Raw genomic sequence first — 23308 nt, forward strand, 5'->3', positions numbered from 1 at the left:
AGTACATGTTATATCTTATGAACTCTATAGCAAGCTCTCTTGAGCACGATGCAAGCACAAGAGTGAATGTTAGCAGTACATTTGAGAGACAGGGTTCATGCTCCACACACTGCCCCCTTGCTTAGGAGTGAGGTTTATTACTGTCATGGTATGAGCATAGTTAACCCATTTGGAGACAATGCCATGAAAACAGCCCCCTCCCCCCCCAACACCTAGGACGAAATTCTATATATGGTGACTAAAGTTGCACGTTCAGATTTGGCAGTGTGGCCGAACTGCATGTGCAGCTTAATTGATTAAAAAGGGAAATGGGACTTGATATACTGCCTTTCTGAGGGTTTTGCAACTACATTCAAAGCGGTTTACATATATTCAGGTACTTATTTTGTACCAGGGGCAATGGAGGGTTAAGTGACTTGCCCAGAGTCACAAGGAGCTGCAGTGGGAATTCAACCCAGTTCCCTGGGATCAAAGTCTGCTACACTAACCACTAGGCTACACTAGCAACATTCCACGTAGAATCTTCAAATAGTAGCAACATTCCAGAATCTCAAATAGTAGCAACAGCAACATTCCATGTAGAATCTCAAATAGGGAAAGGGAAATTGGACTTGATGAACCATCTTTCTGAGGTTTTTGCAACTACATTCAAAGCGGGTTTACATATATTCAGGTACTTATTTTGTACCAGGGGCAATGGAGGGTTAAGTGACTTGCCCAGAGTCACAAGGAGCTGCAGTGGGAATTCAACCCAGTTCCCTGGGATCAAAGTCTGCTACACTAACCACTAGGCTACACTAGCAACATTCCACGTAGAATCTTCAAATAGTAGCAACATTCCAGAATCTCAAATAGTAGCAACAGCAACATTCCATGTAGAATCTCAAATAGGGAAAGGGAAATTGGACTTGATGAACCATCTTTCTGAGGTTTTTGCAACTACATTCAAAGCGGGTTTACATATATTCAGGTACTTATTTTGTACCAGGGCAATGGAAGTGACTTGCCCAGAGTCACAGGGAGCTGCAGTGGGAATCGAACTCAGTTCCCCAGGATCAAAGTCCACTGCACTAACCACTAGGCTACTACTAAATTTAGTTGTGTGGATGGGTGCGCAGCGTATTCAATAATCCGCATGAAAATGTAGGCGTATTTTTAAAAAAAGACTAAGAATGCACCTCAGCATTCTGTGACATCTTAACACACTATTTGATGAATCTGTAATTACAATAAGACTCCTGAGGCAGGCACTTTGACCGAAACACGGTGCCATGTCAAGTTGACTAGTGGCTTTTTATAAATAAATCCTGTGTATGACATTCTTCGACTCCCTCATGTTTTTGGAAATGTCCTGTTGTCTACTCTACTCTCCTGCTTATTCCTTCACATTCTTAGTGTTTTTTGTTCTTCCACTTCAGTGGCTGACCTTCATTTTTGAATATTGGGCCATAAATTTACAATGTTTAAATGTTTAAATCCTGTTCAGAAGGAATGTATCCTTGGGAGCTTAGCCAAGTTTAGGTGGCAGAGCCGGTGGTGGGAGGCGGGGCTAGTGGTTGGGAGGCGGGGATAGTGCTGGGCAGACTTATACGGTCTGTGCCCTGAAGAGAACAGGTACAAATAAAAAGTAGCACATATGAATTTATCTTGTTGGGCAGACTGGATGGACCGTGCAGATCTTTTTCTGCCGTCATCTACTATGTTACTATGTTACTAAAAATAAAAGCCCTAATTATATATTAGTCCTTAAATTCCTAGCACCTGCTTTGAGCAAGGCACAGCTTGGCAATTTCCATTTTTATTGCGTCACCCTCTTCAAGGAAGTCCAGAGAAGAAAGGAGGAGGAGGAGCTGAGAATGATAAACATCTTTTGCAGACTTGGACAGCCACTGACTTAAGAAGAGAAGCTGCAACCAGATCTAAAGCTTTCTGAAATGGGCACATGCAAGCACCCACAGTCTTTAGGTATAGGTGAATCTCCAGATTTATCCAGCAGGGTTCATCCAGTCCAAGTTTTACCCCTTTTTAAGGCCTTTTGTTCCAGCTATTCCTCGTTTGGGGGTCCAGTACCCACCTCACACCCCCCCCCCCCCCGTCAACAACATTATCTTTTACACATCCCGTTCCCCTTCCAGAAACGCTAAACCACTGAAACCAGTGGCGTAGCTACGTGGGGCCTGAGGGGGCCGGGGCCCCCGCAAATTCGCCCCCGGACCCCCCTCCCGGCGAACCCGCCGCCGCCTACCTTTACTTTTGCTGGCGGGGGATCCCACTCCCCGCCAGTCGATGTCTTCTCAGTCCTTCCTGCTCTTCAATTTGTTTGCTGACGTTTTGCACGTTGTACGTGCAGGATGTCAGACTCAGAGAACAGTTCTGTTCTCTGAGTCTGACGTCCTGCATGTACAACGTGCAGGACGTCAGCAAACAAATTGAAGAGCTGGAAGCGACTGAGAAGAAGACGTCGGCTGGCGGGGAGTGGGATCCCCCACCAGCAAAAGTAAAGGTAGGCTGCAGCGGCGGCGGTTTTGCGGCGGGAGGGGGGGCGGCAATGTCATGGGGGGGGGCGGCGCCGGGGGGAGGGCTAAAATGTGCCCCTCCCCCCGGGCTCTGGACCCCTCCCCCACGGGAGGCTGGCTACGCCCCTGACTGAAACACATACAAGTATTGTCACTCTTCAGCTTATTATCTGTTCTTTTCTTCCCCATGCCTAACCTTCTGACCTATTAATCTTGTAAACTACTGTTACCTCTGCCCTTTTCCATCACCAGCTCTAATCTCTGCATTTTCTTTACCGCTGCACCATATGGCCATTCTTGCAATATGAGCTCCCAACATTTGCACAGCTCATGCTACAAGACTGGCCCCCCCAAAAAAGGGTGCAGCTGGCTCCCGGCAAGTAACATCTTGGATCGGAAAGAAGTGGAAACAACCCAGTGTTAGCGGGAGACCTCTAAGAACTTTGGGCCAGATGCACTAAATCTAACGAGCCAATAACGAGCAAGTAGTAAACCCTGGCATGCACTAAAAGCCATTTTACGACGATGGTAGCAGCTAACGGAATGCAGATGATTATAATGAGCTGCACAACCGTTTTCCGATTCCCCTTACCGTGGACAACCTAATGGAAGGTCTGCACCTCTCGTTAGGCTGGGGCTGCTGTGAACGGGACCCTAGAGACCGGTGAGCTTCAGAACTTCACACGTACATGAGCAGACATAAGCCAGGAATATATGCATCAACAAGGCTCTGCTCAGGAAGAGCGTGGACGATAGCCGGCCTCAACTGCAAAAAAAGTGAAGGAGAGTGCAGTTGAGGTCAGCCATCATCCACGTCTTCGATACCTGTCCATCTTCCGCCCCTAGGTCTCTCTCAGCCAATCACAGCACGTTTAGCTCAGCTGAGAGAGAGACCTGGAGGTCTCTCAGCCAATCACAGCGCGTTTAGGTGAACTAAACGCACTATGATTGACTGAAAGAGACCTAGGGGAGGAAGATGGACGGGTATCAAAGACGTGGATGATGGCCGGCCTCAACTGTGCTCTCCTTCACTTTTCTGGCAGTTGAGGCCGGCCACTGTCCAGAGCCTTGTTGATGCTGCATATATTCCTGGCTTATGTCTGCTCATGTACGTGTGAAGTTCTGAAGCTCAACCTGATTCTCTTTTCTCTGGAGGATTGTAGGTGGAGCGCAGGTAGACTGTTGGCAAGTACGGTATGAGCAAGTACATCTTCAGTGAAGGTGACATAACTTTAAAAAAAAAATTTGTAAAGATTTTGGCGGTTTCCACACCAGTCATTCCGATTTGACACTGTTTTTATTATTGCGGCGGGGGGGGGGGGGTGAGCGGCGCGGCGTCTTCACATGTTTGGCATGCGTAGAGCAGCCAGCGCACCGCTTTGCTGCTCTGTTTTACGATGGAAGAGAGAATGCAAGTGAGCTACGACGAGTAGCTCATTTGCATTCCATTTCCTTGATGCATAGCCGTTCCCTACCGATTCACTACGGAATTCGGTAGGGAACGGCTCTAACGTCGACTTTAGTGCATCTGGCCCTCTATCCCTGAGTCCTGCTTTCTGGACTGAGAATGTGAGCCAGGCTAAATTTGTTCACTATTATGTGATGAAGACTTTTAATTCTATGAACTGTTATTTATTTTGAGGTCGATGATCTTCTGCTTTGACTTTGGAACATAATCACACGTGCTGGGAACTGCAAAAACACCGTGTGGACTGTTTTGTGAAGCGGCAAATGAAATTGCATTGTCCTCACCTGTACTCAGCTGCTGGAAAGCCTGTCTGATACCACCTGAGAGCAAAAGGATTATGCTTAGAAAGCGATGTTTGAGCAAGGCGCCTGGCTGAGCAAACTTTCCATGGTAGTAAAGCCCCAGTGTGGTATTGCAGTCAACTTCTTTCCACTAGTTGCTAGTAGCAACAGGAAGTATGAATAAGTGTATGTGAGTCTGTGGGAAAAGGATCGTAGAGGAAAAAAAAAAATCTGATACAGAAACAGAAGAAGCAAAATCTCAGCAGCAGCAGCAGCAAACACCTCAGATCATCACAGCTGCCTGAGCCATTAGGCAGACCAGGCAGTCGCCTAGGGCAGCAGCTTTTGGGAGACAACAGAACCAGCACAGCCGGCTTAACCATTAGGCCAGACTATGCAGTCAGCTAGGACAGCAGCAAAGAGCTGCACAGCTGGCTTAACCTTTAGGCCAGACAAGAAAGTCCAGGGCCACCGAGAGACAAAGCTGGGTCCCATGGTAGGGCCGTCGGCCACTCTGGACCTCACTAGGGCCACTGCTTCTTCCTCCCCCCACCTCACTCGAGCCGCTGTCTCTACCCCCCCCCACCCCAATCGGGCTACCGCTACCCCCCCCCCCCCCATGTTACCATCCTGCATCTGTTCCTTCCTCAGTCTGTTGTTTTTACTGCTCCTATGTGCCGGGACACAGGTTATCACGTTAACGCAATCACCTGGGTCCCAGCACACAGAAGCAGTAGAGAGACAAACCAGGGGGGCAGAACCTTCTGCCTGCCTTCGGAAGCCTAGCTGGCGCCAGGCCCCCCTTGGAGGCCAGGCCTGGGGAATCTTGCCCCACCCCCACCCCTCCACGACCCTGAGGCCGTCGCCCAGGGCAGAAGCTTTTGGAGGAGCAGCTGCAGTCAAAGGAAAAGTATAGGTCCTGCCTGCTACACTGAGTAGGTTCCCACTTATTTCCAATGCAAGACATCAAATCAATGAGTCATTAGTTTGTACTTTTACCCGTATCCTTGTTTGTTTTAAAGTTTTCTTATTTTATTTATTAATTTTTTAAATCAAAACTAAAAATTGTTTAGGGGTCTTTTTTTTTTTTTTTTTTTTACTAAGGCACGCTAAAAGGTGGCAGTTTCCCATGTTCTGCAGCCACCTTTAGTGCGCCAGTAAAAAGGCTGTGTTGGTTTTTTTTTTGTCATGGCCACATGCTAATTTCCCCATTACCGCGTGGCCATTACCGCGGGATCCCGTAACTGCCACCTATTTAGGAGCCGGTAAGGGCTTCCGTTCTAATTGGGTAGCATGTAGTAATGTTCCTGTGCTACCTAATTAGCACCGCCGGGACATCTGCTTTCCGCCCATGGACACGCGTCCTGCGCCCTGCGCTGGAAAATAAAAAAACATTTTCCAGTGCAGGATTAGCAGATTCCGCGGTACTGCCCTTTTAGTGTGCAGTAGGCCTGCATTAGGCCCACTCAGGGCTGCCGAGAGGGGGGGGGACAGAGGGGACAAAATTCCCCGGGCCCGGGCCTCCGGGGTGGGGGGGCCCGGCGCTGCCGCCGCAGTCCAGCCCGCCTTCCCTCCGTCGCTCCCTGACATTGAACTTAAGCGACTCACCTTCGAAAGTGCAGCAAGCAGCGGCAGACCACTCCTTCCTTCTGTGTCCCGCCCTCGCCTGACGTAACTTCCGCGAGGGCGGGACAGGGAAGGAAGGAGTGGTCTGCCGCTGCTTGCTGCGCTTTCGAAGATGAGGCGCTTAAGGTCAGTGCAGAGGGCCCGGTGGCGGGTGTAGGGGGGCCCGGGGGCGGCCTTGTCCCAGGCCTGGCCCAGTCTCGGTGGCCCTGGGCCTACTGTTCCTTAGTAAAAAGACCCTGCTATTATTATTTTCGTGTCCCTTCCTATGTTCATTTTTGTTTCCAATGTGTTTATGTTATGTCTTCTTCAGCACTCATGGATTCCTGATGCAGGCGATATAGTGCCAAAACACAGCCCGTATTGAGACTGCATGTACTTAATCCAGGGGCGTAGCTAGACCTGACATTTCGGTGGGGGGCCCAGAGTTAACTGGGGCGGGGTACTAGGCATATAGGTGCGAGTAATGCTTGGTATACTCCTAAATAATGCCTTAGAGTGCACTTGATAACATATTTCTAAGTAAAACATCTGTCCTGCATCTTTATTACCACCCCCGCTTCATTCCTTGTAGCTTATACTTATGTTTCTTATCATGCTTTCTACTTTATTATGTATCTGTAATATTGAACCAGAGCTTTACGGTACTGTGTAAGCCACATTGAGCCTGCAACTAAGTGGGAAAATGTGGGATATAAATGTGTTAAATAAATAAATAAAACTAAAAAAAATGAAAAAAAAAACCATGCACACTTATGGAAACCTTGGAAGCACTGAGATTTTTTAATGACGCTGCATTATCCCATAACTTAAACATTACCGTTATAGTAGACTGGAGTCTGGTCAACCTCTCAACACACATCACAGTATTCTGGAAAATAATTACTGCAGTGGCACAGATCCCTCAACTTTACTTTATAAGAAACTAGTAAAAAAGGCCCGTTTCTGACACAAATGAAACGGGCGCTAGCAAGGTTTTCCTTGGAGTGTGTATGTTTGGGAGAGTGTATGTGAGAGTGACTGTTTGAGAGTCAGAGTGAAAGTGTGAGTGTGTGAGAGAGAGTGAGTCTGGGTGTGAGTGTGTTTGTGAGAGAGTGTGTGTGAGAATGAGAGTGTGTGCAAGTCTGTATGTGAGACACAGTGTGAGAGAGTGTGTGTGTGTGGGCAAGAGAGAGAGTGTGTGTGTGAGACACAGATTCTCTGTGAGAGTGAGTGTATGACACCAAGCGAGTGTGTGTGTGAGCCGTGCCCTCCCAATCCATGGCCATCTGTCCCCTGCCCCCTCCATTCATCCTTTTCCAGCAATTCCCCTCTGTCCCTGAGTCGTGCCCTCCCAATCCATGGCCATCCATGTTTGTCTGTCACCTGCCCCCTCCATTCATCCCTATCCAGCATTTCCCCTCTCTGCCTGAGGCCTGCCCTGCAATCCATATCCATCCATGCCCATCTGTGCCCTCCATTCATCCCTATGCAGCAATTCCCCTCTCCCTGAGTCCTGCCCTTCCAATCCATGCCCATCCATGCTCCTCTGTCACTTGGCCCCTCCATTTTTCCCTATCCAGCATTTCCCCTCTCTGCCTGAGGCCTGCTCTGCAATCCATATCCATCCATGCCCATCTGTCCCCTCCATTCATCCCTATCCAGCAATTCCCCTCTCCCTGAGTCCTGCCCTTCCAATCCATGCCCATCCATGCTCATCTGTCACCTGGCCCCTCCATTTTTTCCTATCCAGCATTTCCCCTCTCTGCCTGAGGCCTGCTGTGCAATCCATATCCATCCATGCCCATCTGTCCCCTCCATTCATCCCTATCCAGCAATTCCCCTCTCCCTGAGTCCTGCCCTTCCAATCCATGCCCATCCATGCTCCTCTGTCACCTGGCCCCTCCATTTTTCCCTATCCTGCATTTCCCCTCTATGCCTGAGGCCTGCTGTGCAATCCATATCCATCCATGCCCATCTGTCCCATCCATTCATCCCTATCCAGCAATTCCCCTCTCCCTGTGTCCTGCCCCTTCCAATCCATGCCCATCCATGCTCATCTGTCACCTGGCCCCTCCATTTTTCCCTATCCAGCAATTTCCCTCTCTCCCTGAGTCCTGCCCTCCCAATCCATGCCCCTCTTTCCCCTGCCCCCTCCATTCATCCATTTCTAGTAATTCCCCTCTCTCCCTGTGCCCTGCCCTCCTAATCCATACCCATCCATGCTCCTCTGTCCCCTGCCGCCTCCATTCATCCTTTTCCAGCAATTCCCCTCTGTCCCTGAGTCGTGCCCTCCCAATCCATGCCCATCCATGCTCCTCTGTCCCCTGCCGCCTCCATTCATCCTTTTCCAGCAAGTCCCCTCTTGCCCTTCCATGACCCCCCCCTCGCATCCATGCTACTCTCTCTCCCATGTCCCAGCCTGGCCCGCCCTCTTCTCCCCCCCCCCCACTTCGCATCCATGCCTCGCATCCATGCCCCCCCTTCGCATCCATGCATCCCCCCCCCCCCCCCCCCGTTCGCATCCATGCTTCCTTTTTTTTTTTTTCTTCTTCGTTTTAACTTTACCTCCGTGGCGGTTCGTGCAGCGAAGCGTCAGGGAAGGAGGCGGCGCTCCCGACGTCTAGCTTTACGTCGGGAGCGCCGCCTCCTTCCCTGACGCTTCGCTTCCCGATTTGTTTGGTTTGAGGCGAGGGCGGGGCAGAGACGGCTGGCTGGCTTGAAGGCTTCACTGGGAGTGACGTCAGATGGCTTCAAGGCTTCAAGGCTTCAGGGCTTCAGGGCTTCAGCTTGAAGCTTCCGGCTTCAAACTTCCGGCTTCACAGAACGTTGTCTTCAGAACGTTCACGGTGCGTTTTATTATATTAGACTAGTAAAAAAGGCCCGTTTCTGACACAAATGAAATGGGCGCTAGCAAGGTTTTCCTCGGAGTGTTTATGTTTGAGAGAGTGTATGTGAGAGTGACTGTGTGTGAGAGAGAGAGTGAATGTGTGAGTGTGTGTGTGTGTGTGTGTGTGAGAGAGAGAGAGAGAGAGTGAGTCTGGGTGCGAGTGTGTATGTGAGAATGAGAGTGTGTGCAAGTGCGTATGTGAGACAGTGTGAGAGAGAGAGAGTGTGTTTCACACACAGTGTGTGCGAGAGTGTGTGTGAGACACAGACTGTCTGTGAGACTGAGTGTATGAGACCAAGAGAGTGTGTGAGTGACTGTGTGACACATAGAGAGTGAATGTGATAAAGTGTGAGACATAGAGTGTGTGAGAGTGAGAGAAAGACATTGACTGTGAGAGAGAGAGAGAGAGAGAGAGAGAGAGAGAGTGTGACAGAGATACGTCCCCCCCTCTCTGGTGTCAGGCTTCCCTCCCTCCCTCTCTCTGTTGTCAGGCCCCCCACCCCCTCTCTGGTGTCTGAGCGTTACTGTGCAGGACGCTGAGCTCTGGCTGTGCTTCAAGGAACTGACCAATCCTATTTAATAGAATGCACCTCCAACATTCTGAAGCCGAGAAACCTCGTGTGGTTGGTCACTTCTGCTTGTGACGAACCGGAAGTACGTGATGTCAATTCAGGAGATGGATACAGAGAGCAGGAATGCCTCAGCCATGCAGTCAGTTTCAGAATGTTGGAGGTGCATTTTATTATATCTAATATAATAAAACGCACCGTGAACGTTCTAATGAGGACAACGTTCTGAAGTCACTAAAACACTCCCTGAAGGGTTCGTGGCGTTCGTGGTGTGAAGCCACCCAGCCGTCTCTGCCCCGCCCTCGCGTCAAACGTCATGACGTCAAGGGCGGAGCGGAAACAAGAACAAACAAATCCGGCAGCGCAGTGTCAGGGAAGGAGGCGGTGCTCCCGACGTCTCCAGCCTTCCCTTCGCTGAGATCCGCCTTCTTCTGACGTCAAATATGACGTCAGAAGAAGGCGGAACACAGCGAAGGAAAGGCTAGACGTCGGGAACGCCGCCTCCTTCCCTGACGCTACGCTGCCGGAACCACCACGGAGGTAAATTTAAAAAGAAGAAGAAAAAAAAAAAAAAAGGGAAAGAGAAGAGGATGGGCAGTAAAGAAGAACAATGGGAGCGGGAGGGCAGGGGAGAAACGACAGCATGGATGCGAAGGGGGAGGGCAAGGATGCGAAGGGGGGGGGGGGAGAAGAGGGCGGGCCAGGCTGGGACATGGGAGAAAGAGGAGCATGGATGCGAGGGGGGGTCATGGAAGGGAGAGAGGGGACTTGCAGGAAAAGGATGAATGGAGGCGACAGGGGACAGAGGAGCATGGATGGACATGGATTGGGAGGGCAGGGCTCAGGGAGAGGGGAATTGCTGGATAGGGATGAATGGAGGGGACAGATGAGCATGGATGGATATGGATTGCACAGCAGGGCTCAGGGAGAGAGGGGAATTGCTGAAAAGGGATGAATGGAGGGGGCAGGTGACAGAGGAGCACGGAAGGGCATGGATTGGGAGGGCAGGGCTCAGGGAGAGGGGAATTGCTGGATAGGGATGAATGGAGGGGACAGATGAGCATGGATGGATATGGATTGCACAGCAGGGCTCAGGGAGAGAGGGGAATTGCTGGATAGGGATGAATGGAGGGGGCAAGTGACAGAGGAGCATGGATGGCCATGTATTGGGAGGGCAGGGCTCAGGGAGAGGGGAATTGCTGGATAGGGATGAATGGAGGGGACAGATGGGCATGGATGGATATGGATTGCAGGGCAGGGCTCAGGGAGAGAGGGGAAATGCTGGATAGGGATGAATGGAGGGGGCAGGTGACAGAGGAGCATGGATGGATATGGATTGCAGGGCAGAGCTCTGGGAGAGAGGGGAATTGCTGGATAGGGATGAATGGAGGGGGCAGGTGACAGAGGAGCATGGATGGGCATGGATTGGGAGGGCAGGGCTCAGGGAGAGAGGGGAATTGCTGGATAGGGATGAACGGAGGGGACAGATGGGCATGGATGGATATGGATTGCAGGGCAGAGAGAAAGGGGAATTGCTGGATAGGGATGAATGGAGGGGACAGGTGACAGAGGAGCATGGATGGCCATGGATTGGGAGTGTTGGAATGTAATTGTATTTTACATGCATTGCCTGTCACCTTATTATTTCTCTGTGATTACTCTGTGACCTCTGATGTGAATTACTTAGAGAGGTCACACAGCTATGCAACTTCCTGTGGGGGGCAGATGCAGCACATGGAGCACATGGAGCTCATGATCTCTCCTAACCTGAGAGGATCTATGGTGGTGTGAGCATCCATTACCATCTAAGCACATGGAAGGAGCTGATAATACAAATGTATAGTAATATGTATATATAAGCCTGTCTGATTATAATCTAACTACAAACTGTGAGTAAACAGATGTTTTGTTACTTCAACTTTAAAGTGACTCAGCAGTGAATTATTCTGGGGTGAATGAGAGAGAGATGAAGAAAGAAATTAACATTTCTAAAGCTGAAGCTGTGTGTACTAAAATCTGCTAATTATTTACTACAAATAATCCAACAAAAGGGTTATGGGCCCAGGGCTCAGGAATTGAAAAAGAAGAGAAATATTACCAGGCAGAAAAAAAGGCCACATTTTTTCTCTTAAGTTTTAAAGGAAAGATTCAGTCTGTCTCTCTCTCCCCCACACAGCAGACAGAAGGCTAAGAAAATGGCTGAGGGAGGAAATTCACCATTTTTCTATTCTCTCAAGGTGCCTAAATTAACTGAGTTTAATTATCAGCAGTGGGAACTAAGATTCATATGTCTCCTTCGAGCAAAAGGATTACATATATGCTTAGACCAAGACAGAACAGCTGAAAATATGGCTGAATGGGACAATGCAAACTATTATGTGAAGTGCATGCTTTTGGAAGCTCTCTCAGAGAAACAAGCCATATTAGTGGAGGGAAAAGATACACCAAAGGACATTTTATATAAACTGAGAACTATGTATGCAACTACATATGCAAAGCAGCAACCAATTTGGCTGGCAGAGTTGAATGAAACCAAATTAAGGGATAAAAGTAAATGTAATGATCACATTATGCATCTTATGTCTTCATTTCAAAAGCTAGAACTTTCTGGAATTCCCATGTGTGATGCATTGAAAAGAGCATTTCTTTTTACCTCACTATCAAAGAAGTTTGATGTCTTTAGGTCTGTAAATGAGGCCATTGAAGGGCAATCTTTTGAACAGGCAACATCAAAACTAAGGCAGGAATGCATAATAAATGATTCTGAGGAGATGTGTTCTCAAAGTCAGTCAGAGAGAAATGAAACAAATTTCTTGGCAAAGAACAGAGGAAGGCGGAGCTATGGGAAAACTCCACCCAAGGGCAAGCTGATTTGCTACTCATGTGGAAAGGAGGGACATGTATCTAAATGGTGTAAGGAAACACAAAACACTCCCTCTAACTCACCTAAGCCAATGGAACTAAAGAATTTTCAAACCAGGAAATGTATGAAGGACAAAGATAAACACAAGGGCTTTCTAATGACAGAAAAATCTTTGACTATGGTAAATAATAATTCAAATGAAAGTACTTGGATTTTGGATTCGGGGAGCACATGCCATTTAACCAATTGTAAGGATTTCTTTCAGGAAATGTGTCCAGAGGAAGGTATTCTTAAAACTGCAAACGCAGGGACTGCTAAGATCCAAGCAAAAGGTATTGGATTCTTAAAATGCAAAGTGTCTAATGAAGTTAAAGAAATTCCTGTAAGTGATGTCTTGTATATTCCCCAAGCAGTTTGCAATATGCTTAGTGTATCTACATTAGATAAGAAGGGATTTGTGATTCATTTTGAAAACAGTAAGTGCACAATCTCTAAAAATGATGAAGTGTATGCTGAAGCTTTTATGCATAATGATGTTTATAAACTGAGCATTTCAGGTGAAGCCTCACATATGGCGCAAGTAAGGAAGAATGATGGTAAATGTAGTCTGGAAATCTGGCACCGCCGCCTGGGACATCGTGATTCTAAGGTGATCCAGGATCTTTACAGTAAGCAACTGGCCACCGGCATTCAGATAAGTGCAGATGCTGGTAAAATGGAGAAATGCATAGACTGTGTTACTCAAAAAGGTGTGAGACCCTCATTTCCTGCATACACAGGAAATAGGAGTAATAAAGTGCTGGACTTAATACACAGTGACTTATGTGGACCGTTTAATATCCCATCATTGGGAAATAACAGATTTGTGCTAATATTCTTGGATGATTTCTCTAGATATTGTGTGGCCTATTGCTGAAAGAGAAAAGTCAAGTCACAGACATGCTGAAGAAATACGTAGCCATGGTGAGCAATAAATTTGAAAGAAAACCAAAGGTTCTTCAGACCGACAATGGTGGTGAGTTCATTTCACAAAGCATGCGCACATTTCTAGAACAAGAAGGCATTCAGCATATCACAACAGTAGCTTATACACCAGAGCAAAATTCTGTTGCAGAGAGAAAATTTAGGTCACTTGTGGAAATGACCAGATGTATGCTGTCAGATAGCAATCTCCCTAAAAGACTATGGGGGGAAGCCATTCTCACAGCAATGTACCTACAAAACAGAATGCCAACTAAAGGCGCTGAGCGCACACCACATGAGACATGGCATGGTAGGAAGCCAAACCTGTCACACATAAGAACATTTGGAAGTACAGCATATGCTCATGTACCAAAGCAAAGAAGGCATAAGCTGGATTCCACAACAGAAAGGGGCATTTTAGTTGGCTATGCTCCAGGACACAAAGGATATAGAATTTTAAATCTGAAAACTGGCATTGTTGGCATAAGACATGTTACATATTTTGATGAAAACAAAAGGGTTGATAAAGGCTGGATTATCCCAGATGAGCCTTATCATCCAGAATATGAAACTAGAACCATAATAGACATGCCAGTGTATATAAATGCCATACCAAGGCAGATGTCTGAAAGCAACTCACCTGTATCTAACGAGGAACAGGCAGAGGAAGCAGACACAGAAAGGATCATTGAAGAAGACAGTACAGTTGGAGAAGGGGAATCAATTGGAGAAGAACTCTCAGATTTAGAGGATGCGGAAAGGTCAGACCAACCTGTTGTCAGACGCTCATCCAGGGAAAACAAAGGTGTTCCACCCCCAAGACTGTCTTACTTAACAAAGTCAGCAGAAGCTCAAGAGCCCTTAACATGGGATGAGATTGAGAAAATGCCAGCAGAAGAAGCTGCTGAATGGCATAAAGCTGCACAAGAAGAAATTGATGCATTGGATAAAAATAATACTTGGATTCTTACAAAATTACCTCCTGGCAAGAAAGCTATAGGATGCAAATGGGTATTCAAGTTAAAAAGGAATGCACAAGGAAAAGTGGAAAGGTATAAAGCCAGATTAGTCGCAAAGGGATATCTTCAAAAATATGGAGAAGATTTTGATGAAGTGTTTGCACCTGTAGTGAAACACACGACAATAAGAACACTTCTGAGCATTGCAGTCTCAAAAGGCATGCAAGTCAACCACATTGATGTGAAAACAGCATTTCTTCACGGAGATATAACTGAAGACTTGTACATGGAACAACCAACAGGTTTCATAAATACAAAACAAAGACAGCTAGTGTGTAAATTAAACAAAGGTCTTTATGGATTAAAGCAAAGTGAAAAATGTTGGAATGAAAAATTGCATGAAATATTGACAAATTTAGGATTTAAGCAAGGTGAAGCAGATAAATGCTTGTACACTAGGTGCAGAAATGGACAATATGCATACATTTTAGCTTTTGTTGATGATCTGCTCATTGCAAGCAAAAGTGAGCAAGAGTACAAGGACATTGTAAAGTGTTTAAACCACAATGTTGAGATAAAAGAACTTGGTAATGTGTCATACTATCTTGGTATAGAAATTGAGAAACAAAATGATGGTTCTTATCTTCTAAGCCAGAAGCAGAAAATAAATGAGCTTATTGAAAGTTTAGGTATGCAAGATGCCCAAGTTGTAAGCACTCCCATGATCACTGATTTTCTGAAGGATGAAACAGTAAGAGAACCTTTACCAGATAACATCCAATATAGATCAGCCATAGGTAAGCTTTTATATCTAACTACCACATACAGGGCTGATATAGCAAATGCAGTAGGAATTTTGAGCAGAAGGGTCAGCTCACCTACCAAATCAGATTGGACTGCAGTTAAAAGGATGGTAAGGTATTTAAAGGGTACCATTGATTGTAAATTAAAGATTTCAGCCAATAGTAATCCAAAACTAATATGTTACTGTGATTCAGATTGGGCAGGGGATCATTCTGATTATAAATCCACAAGTGGATATGTGTTTATGTATGGAAATGTACAAATTTCATGGGCCAGTCATAAACAAAGTATTGTGAGTCTGTCTTCTACAGAAGCTGAATATGTGGCCGTATCGGAAGCGTGCAGAGAACTGATGTGGATTGAAAAACTTATGCTGGATTTCGGAATAGCTGAAAAGAGACCAATCCAGATAATGGAAGATAATCAGAGCTGCATCCGACTGTCACAGAATGACAAGGTTCAGTCACGCACCAAGCACATCGCAACGAAATACCACAACGTGCGAGAGTTGGCAAAAGAAGGGGTCATCAGTCTACACTATTGTCACACCAGTGAGATGACAGCTGACATCATGACCAAACCGTTACCCAGAGAACATTTTGTGAATCTGCGTATAAAGCTTGGACTTTGTATGAATAAATAATTGCATGACAGTTATGCATGAGAAGGGGTTTGTTGGAATGTAATTGTATTTTACATGCATTGCCTGTCACCTTATTATTTCTCTGTGATTACTCTGTGACCTCTGATGTGAATTACTTAGAGAGGTCACACAGCTATGCAACTTCCTGTGGGGGGCAGATGCAGCACATGGAGCACATGGAGCTCATGATCTCTCCTAACCTGAGAGGATCTATGGTGGTGTGAGCATCCATTACCATCTAAGCACATGGAAGGAGCTGATAATACAAATGTATAGTAATATGTATATATAAGCCTGTCTGATTATAATCTAACTACAAACTGTGAGTAAACAGATGTTTTGTTACTTCAACTTTAAAGTGACTCAGCAGTGAATTATTCTGGGGTGAATGAGAGAGAGATGAAGAAAGAAATTAACATTTCTAAAGCTGAAGCTGTGTGTACTAAAATCTGCTAATTATTTACTACAAATAATCCAACAGGGAGGGCAGGGCTCAGGGAAAGAGGGGAATTGCTGGAAAAAGATGAATGGAGGGGGCAGGGGACAGATGGGCATGGATTGGGAGGGCACGGCTCACACACACACTCTCACAAACACACTCACACCCAGACTCACTCTCTCTCTCACGCACACACACTCACACTTTCACTCTGATTCTCAAACAGTCACTCTCACATACACTCTCCCAAACATACACACTCCGAGGAAAACCTTGCTAGCGCCCGTTTCATTTGTGTCAGAAACGGGCCTTTTTTACTAGTAGGATATGAAATACCTGTATTAATGAAATAAGTCTTCTTGGCCCTTCCTCTAGTTCTATTGCTCTCTCTCTCCTTTCTGAAGCTGACATGAACCAGTTCAAGTCTCTGGAGTACCTGACGGTTTCCTTTCACCCCCTTCTCCTTACGAAGGAGCAGACAAATAAAAGGATTGTCTGCCAAATTACTTTGCGAAGTATCACTAAATCCTGCAAAGAAGCTTCTCAGAGCCTAAGTAGCAAACTTAACAGCACCAATTCTGAACGCACAAATATCGGTAACTGTACCTTTAAAAAGGCAGCAGTGAATGTACAGAACTGCAATATGCTTCCTATTGGAAAAGCCAGACAAATCAGACTCCAATGGATCCATGCACAAATTACATGCCACAGAATCACTCACAGAACACAGACCAATCCTCACCAATTACTGAATAAAGGACCAAAATTAGAAAAGGAAACACTGAAAAGCACATTCTCTGTAAGCAGTACAGCACAGGAGAAATAAAAATAAAAAGGGATTATCTACAGTAGTGGCCTAGTGGTTAGGGTGGTGGACTTTGGTCCTGAGGAACTGAGTTGGATTCCCACTTCAGGCACAGGCAGCTCCTTGTGACTCTGGGCAAGTCACTTAACCCTCCATTGCCCCGTGTAAGCCGCATTGAGCCTGCCATGAGTGGGAAAGCGCAGGGTACAAATGTAACAAAAATAAAATAGATACTATTGGAGATTCTACATGGAATGTTGCTACTATTGGAGATTCTACATGGAATGTTGCTATTCCACTAGCAACATTCCATGTAGAAGCCTGCGCGGCCACAATGGTGATCTGCAAGGGCCGACTTCTACATGGAATGTTGCTAGTGGAATAGCAACATTCCATGTAGAATCTCAATAGTAGCAACATTCCATCTAGAATCTCAAATAGTAGCAACAGTGGAGGAGTGGCCTAGTGGTTAGGGTGGTGGACTTTGGTCCTGGGGAACTGAGTTCAATTCCCACTTTAGGCACAGGCAGCAACTTGTGACTCTGGGCAAGTCACTTAACCTTCTATTGCCCCAGGTACAAATAAGCACCTAAGCCGCATTGAGCCTGCCATGAGTGGGAAAGCGCGGGATACAAATGTAACAGAAAAAAATAGGGAGCAAAATACAAGATCACTTTCTACCCCAGAATAAAACCCACACAGAAATTATCTGGATACCCAAGAAAAGATAAAACTTGTAGGACAACAGTGAGCTGTATTTTCAGACAGAAAGTTACATATGTAACCTATGGAACTTTAAGTGCTTTGAAAATGAGCCCCAATGACTCCAGCCAACGTATTAGTGGAACATAACCACAGAGACATGGTATGGCTGCATTTTCAACATGGTAAATGCTAGAGCCCAGCTAAGGAACAGGTTATGTTGAGTTAGTCTTCACTGGACCAAACTTGCTTTCCTTGTGCCATCACCATTCAGCTGGATAGGCAGTGTCATAAAAGGTGGAGGATAAAGGATTTCTTTTTAACATTTATATCCCACTTTATCCCAAGCTTACATTTGAAAATACAGTGAGGCAGAATAACAGAATTCAGTTATATCATGAAAGCAAATAGATGGATATGTCTGAAATATTTAACAAAGTTGAAATTAGCATATATACCCAACTGTGCATTTAAAAGGCTGTCCTTTAATAATGCTGCATGTTCAGGAATCATAGACAGATATATAAACATACACACACCAGAACAGGCATCTATACACGCATTGCAAAAGTAGAAAACGGGCGAATGCCTCTACGGTACTATGTAAGCCACATTGAACCTGCAAATATGTGGGAAAATGTGGGATACAAATGCAATAAATAAATAAATAAATAAAAAAACAACTTCTACAGAGTACATCCAAAGCTTAATTTTAATTTTCTTATTTCCATCTTCCAAAATTCTAGACAGCAGATGTACAGCAAGACCCAAAGCAGTCCCAAACAAGTAGTCGGAAACAACACAGTTTATACCTAATTGTTCAACCACCCTTATGATTCACCTTTAGGTTTAAAAAGCAAAACCATGTGCACATAAGGACTGGATAAACATATTAAAACAAAGTTTAAAGCAAATGCCCTTAATATGTAACACTTGGTAGTAATAATAAAACAGTGATGGAATATTCACATAGCAAGCAGCCTGAGCCTAAAGTGAACCCTAACATCAGATAACTATGATTTGGATTATTCTTCCCAACGTGCATCACTTTCCATTTGTCCACGTTAAATTTCATCTGCCATTTGATGCCCAGTTTCCTAAATCTGCACTACCCAAGCTGCATCCAGTTTCTCCTACATAAGCACACAACTGTGGAACGCATTACCAAAAGCTTTGAAAACTATGTACGACCACCTAAACTTCCGGAAAAAACTAAAAACTAACCTGTTTAAAAAGGCATACCCTACCAATCCAACATCTCTGCAACACAACAAAACTGAAGTACGTATTTATTTATTTGTTGCATTTGTATCCCACATTTTCCCACCTCTTTGCAGGACATAACACAGTGCTTCCATTGTACGATTTCCTAGTGTGGCTGTGCCACATGAACTTTATCTTACCACAATATCACTCTTTATTTGTTTACACCGGAGTCTGCAAACGCCTCTCCGGTACTATGTAAGCCATATTGAGCCTACAAATAGGTGGGAAAATGTGGGATACAAATGTAACAAATAAATAAATAAAGTCTTCTTGCAATTTTTCACAGTCCGCATGTGTTTTGACAACTTTCCAGAAGGGAAGCTGCAGAAGCGGAAGACTGTAGCTGACTACGTATATAAGTACTCACAGAATGAGTAGCGTAGCCAGCAGGGCTCTTCCAAAAAAGCATCAGGAGGATGAGATAAAAGAACAGTATTAAGAATAAAAAGAAATATAATTAAAGAGCAAAAGAACGCACTTTTATACAGTTTGTCAACGTCTTTGAACTTATGTAGATAAAATACGCTGTCTGTTGAGAAGAGAAAGGAGCATATGAAAAGGAACATATATATATATATATAAAAAGAATGTGTAAACAAACGAGGGGGGGGGGAGCACATGAAAGAGATAATGCATATCTGTGGCTCAAGTTGTAAAGAACACCATGAGGAAAAGGGTGAGAGTACTGGGGCAAAATAAAGTGCAGAACAAGGATATCAGAGTAATATCTGAGAAGCAACTTTCAACAGTTTAGATAGCTTCCTAAAAGAAAAGTCCATAAGCCGTTATTAAAATGGACTTGGGAAAATCCACTGCTTGTTTCTGAGATAAGCAGCATAAAATGTATTGTACATTTTTGGGATCTTGCCAGGTATTTGTGACCTGGATTAGCCACTGTTGGAAACAGGATACTGGACTTGATGGACCTTCAGTCTGTCCCAGTATGGGAAGGGGAAGGGAAATGGGACTTGATATACCACCTTTCTGAGGTTTTTGCAACTACATTCAAAGAGGTTTACATATATTCAGGTACTTATTTTGTACCAGGGGCAATGGAGGGTTAAGTGACTTGCCCAGAGTCACAAGGAGCTGCAGTGGGAATTGAACCCAGTTCCCCAGGATCAAAGTCTGCTGCACTAACCACTAGGCTACTCCTCCACTAACAACATTCCATGTAGAAGCCTGCCCTTGCAGATCACCAGTGCGGCCGCACAGGCTTCTGTTTCTGTGAGTCTGACGTCCTGCACATCAGACTCACAGAAACAGAAGCCTGCGCGGCCGAGCAAGGGCAGGCTTCTACATGGAATGTTGCTAGTGGAATAGCAACATTCCATGTAGAATCTCAAATAGTAGCAACAGAATCTCAATAGTAGCAACATTCCATCTAGAATCTCCAATAGTAGCAACATTCCATGTAGAATCTCAAATAGGGAAAGGGAACTGGGACTTGATATACCGCATTTCTGAGGTTTTTGCAACTACATCCAAAGAAGTTTACATATATTCAGGTACTTATTTTGTACCAGGGGCAATGGAGGCTTAAGTGACTTGCCCAGAGTCATAAGGAGCTGCAGTGGGAATTGAACCCAATTCCCCAGGATCAAAGTCCACTGCACTAACCACTAGGCTACTCCTCCACTAGCAACATTCCATGTAGAATCTTCAAATAGTAGTAACATTCCAGAATCTCAAATAGTAGCAACAGCAACATTCCATGTAGAATCTCAAATAGGGAAAGGGAAATGGGACTTGATATACCACCTTTCTGAGGTTTTTGCAACTACATTCAAAGCGGTTTTACATGTATTCAGGTACTTATTTTGTACCAGGGGCAATGGAGGGTTAAGTGACTTGCCCAGAGTCACAAGGAGCTGCAGTGGGAATTGAATCCTCTTCCCCAGGATCAAAGTCCACTGCACTAACCACTAGGCTACTCCTCCAATATGGCAACACTTATGTACTTATATAAGTTCTGACTCTGACCCGGAACACCCACAAAGTAGCCAGTTTTGGCTTAGTTGCTAACCAGGCATTTTCAGCAGTTATAAGCGGTTTAAACAGCCAGGAGCCATTTGTGGCAATTTGAATATTGATCCCTGAATTCTTTGATTTGAATGTTAAGGTGATGTTCTGTTGCAGCCTTGTCCAGTAAAGGTCTAAGGTTGCCAGTTTCTTTCTCTAAATTATTTTTCTGCTGGGCCCAGATGGGATAAAAAAAGACAGAAACCGGAGGAAGCAAAATTTATTAAAGGATCTGACATGGCCTGTGTATCGGCCGATTGCCTGCATCAGGGGTCGTATTAATGATATTTTCTTCTTGCATATTCATGCATATTCTTCAATATACTCTTCTCATCGAGCTATTGAAGAATATGCATGAATATGCAAGAAGAAAATATCAGCTTATCTAAGGAAGCTACCATTAATACAACCCCTGATACAGCAATCAGGCGAAACATGGGCTGTGTTGGGTCCTTTAATCAACTTTGCTTCACATCTTAAATTATTTCTGCCAGATTTCTCTTTCAGTCTGTGAAGCCTAGTGGGAACTCACATTTCACAGCGCGGAAGGAGAATCATAACTAGATGGTGGAAAAATCAGAAAAGGGCACTGCGGCCATGCTGAATTTAGATCTCACCACGGCCACATTCTCTTTTCCACTGCTAATGGGGACCTTAGTTGAAGAACTGAATTACTGTTGCTTAAATGGTTGATCACCACTGTGTACCTCATTCAGATTGAATGCTGATGGCTTAAGGCTGGAGGGGTTACTGGGAATTTTTCTTTTTTTGTTCTAGCAGTCTCCTCCAGGTCTTTTGGGCCTACAGCTCTGCTAGAAAAGGGGCTTGGACCCTACTACTACTACTATTTAGCATTTCTATAGCGCTACAAGGCGTACGCAGCACTGCACAAACATAGAAGAAAGACAGTCCCTGCTCAAAGAGCTATGTAATAAAAGTGAGCCAAGTATAGGACAATCAAGCCATTGTGACATCACTGATGAGGTTGGCTCTTATTGGTGGCCTGAGGCATTATGACATCACAATATTAGCTCTGGTTACAAGAGACTACTACTACTACTATTTAGCATTTCTATAGCGCTACAAGGCGTACGCAGCGCTGCACAAACATAGAAGAAAGACAGTCCCTGCTCAAAGAGCTTACAATCTAATAGACAAAAAATAAATAAAGTAAGCAAATCAAATCAATTAATGTGGACGGGAAGGAAGAGAGGAGGGTAGGTGGAGGCGAGTGGTTACAAGTCAAAAGCAATGTTAAAGAGGTGGGCTTTCAGTCTAGATTTAAAGGTGGCCAAGGATGGGGCAAGACGTAGGGGCTCAGGAAGTTTATTCCAGGCGTAGGGTGCAGCGAGACAGAAGGCGCGAAGTCGGGAGTTGGCAGTAGTGGAGAAGGGAACAGATAAGAAGGATTTATCCATGGAGCGGAGTGCACGGGAAGGGGTGTAGGGAAGGACGAGTGTGGAGAGATACTGGGGAGCAGCAGAGTGAATACATTTATAGGTTAGTAGAAGAAGTTTGAACAGGATGCGAAAACGGATAGGGAGCCAGTGAAGGGTCTTGAGGAGAGGGGTAGTATGAGTAAAGCGACCCTGGCGGAAGATGAGACGGGCAGCAGAGTTTTGAACCGACTGGAGAGGGGAGAGGTGACTAAGTGGGAGGCCAGCAAGAAGCAGATTGCAGTAGTCTAAACGAGAGGTGACAAGGGTGTGGACGAGGGTTTTGGTAGAGTGCTCGGAAAGAAAGGGGCGGATTTTACGGATGTTGTAATGAAAGAAACGATAGGTCTTGGCAATATGCTGGATATGAGCAGAGAAGGAGAGAGAAGAGTCAAAGATGACCCCAAGGTTTCGAGCTGAGGAGACAGGGAGAATGAGAGAGCCATCAACAGAAATAGTGATAAGTGATAAGAGCCTTCATTCACAGCTACTTATGAATGTTTCTGATAATTTATATCCCATCCCCACTCATTTACCCAATCAGTCATCACAGCACCATGCTTCAGTGGGGAGCCATACACCAGGATTCCCTCTAGAACCCTGCAACCATGGGCCCAGATTCTGGCCACTATCAGGCTTATTTTCGAAAGAGAAAGACGCCCATATTTTGACCCAAATCGGGAGATGGGCGCCTTTCTCTCATGGGCGCCCAAATCGGTATAATCGAAAGCCGATTTTGGGCGCCTCCAACTGCAGTCTGTCGCGGTAACGGACAAAGTTGATGGGGGCGTGTCGGAGGCATGGTGAAGGCGGGACTGGGGCGTGTTTATCGGCCGAGGAGAGATGGGCGCGCTCGGCCGATAATGGAAAAAAGAAGGGCGCCAAAAGCAAGAATTTGGGTCACTTTTTCTGGACCCTTTTTTTTCACGAACAAGTCCCCAAAAAGTGCCCCAACTGCCAGGATGACCACCGGAAGGAATCAGGGATGTCCTCCCCTGACTCCCCCAGTGGTCACTAACCCCCTCCCACCCCAAAAAAACAACTTAAAAAACTTTTTTTGCCAGCCTGTATGCTAGCCTC

The 23308-nt window shown here is 45.5% G+C and overlaps 1 protein-coding gene across 1 annotated transcript in view; it reads right to left on the bottom strand.

The window, feature by feature from the left end:
• The window catches only part of KCNK13 (potassium two pore domain channel subfamily K member 13), a 136306-nt gene that overhangs the window by 29626 nt on the left and 83372 nt on the right, over positions 1–23308 (bottom strand). The gene's annotated exons all lie outside the window — the stretch shown is intronic.

The sequence above is a fragment of the Microcaecilia unicolor genome, chromosome 9, assembly GCF_901765095.1.
Source record: "Microcaecilia unicolor chromosome 9, aMicUni1.1, whole genome shotgun sequence".
NCBI lineage: Eukaryota > Metazoa > Chordata > Amphibia > Gymnophiona > Siphonopidae > Microcaecilia > Microcaecilia unicolor.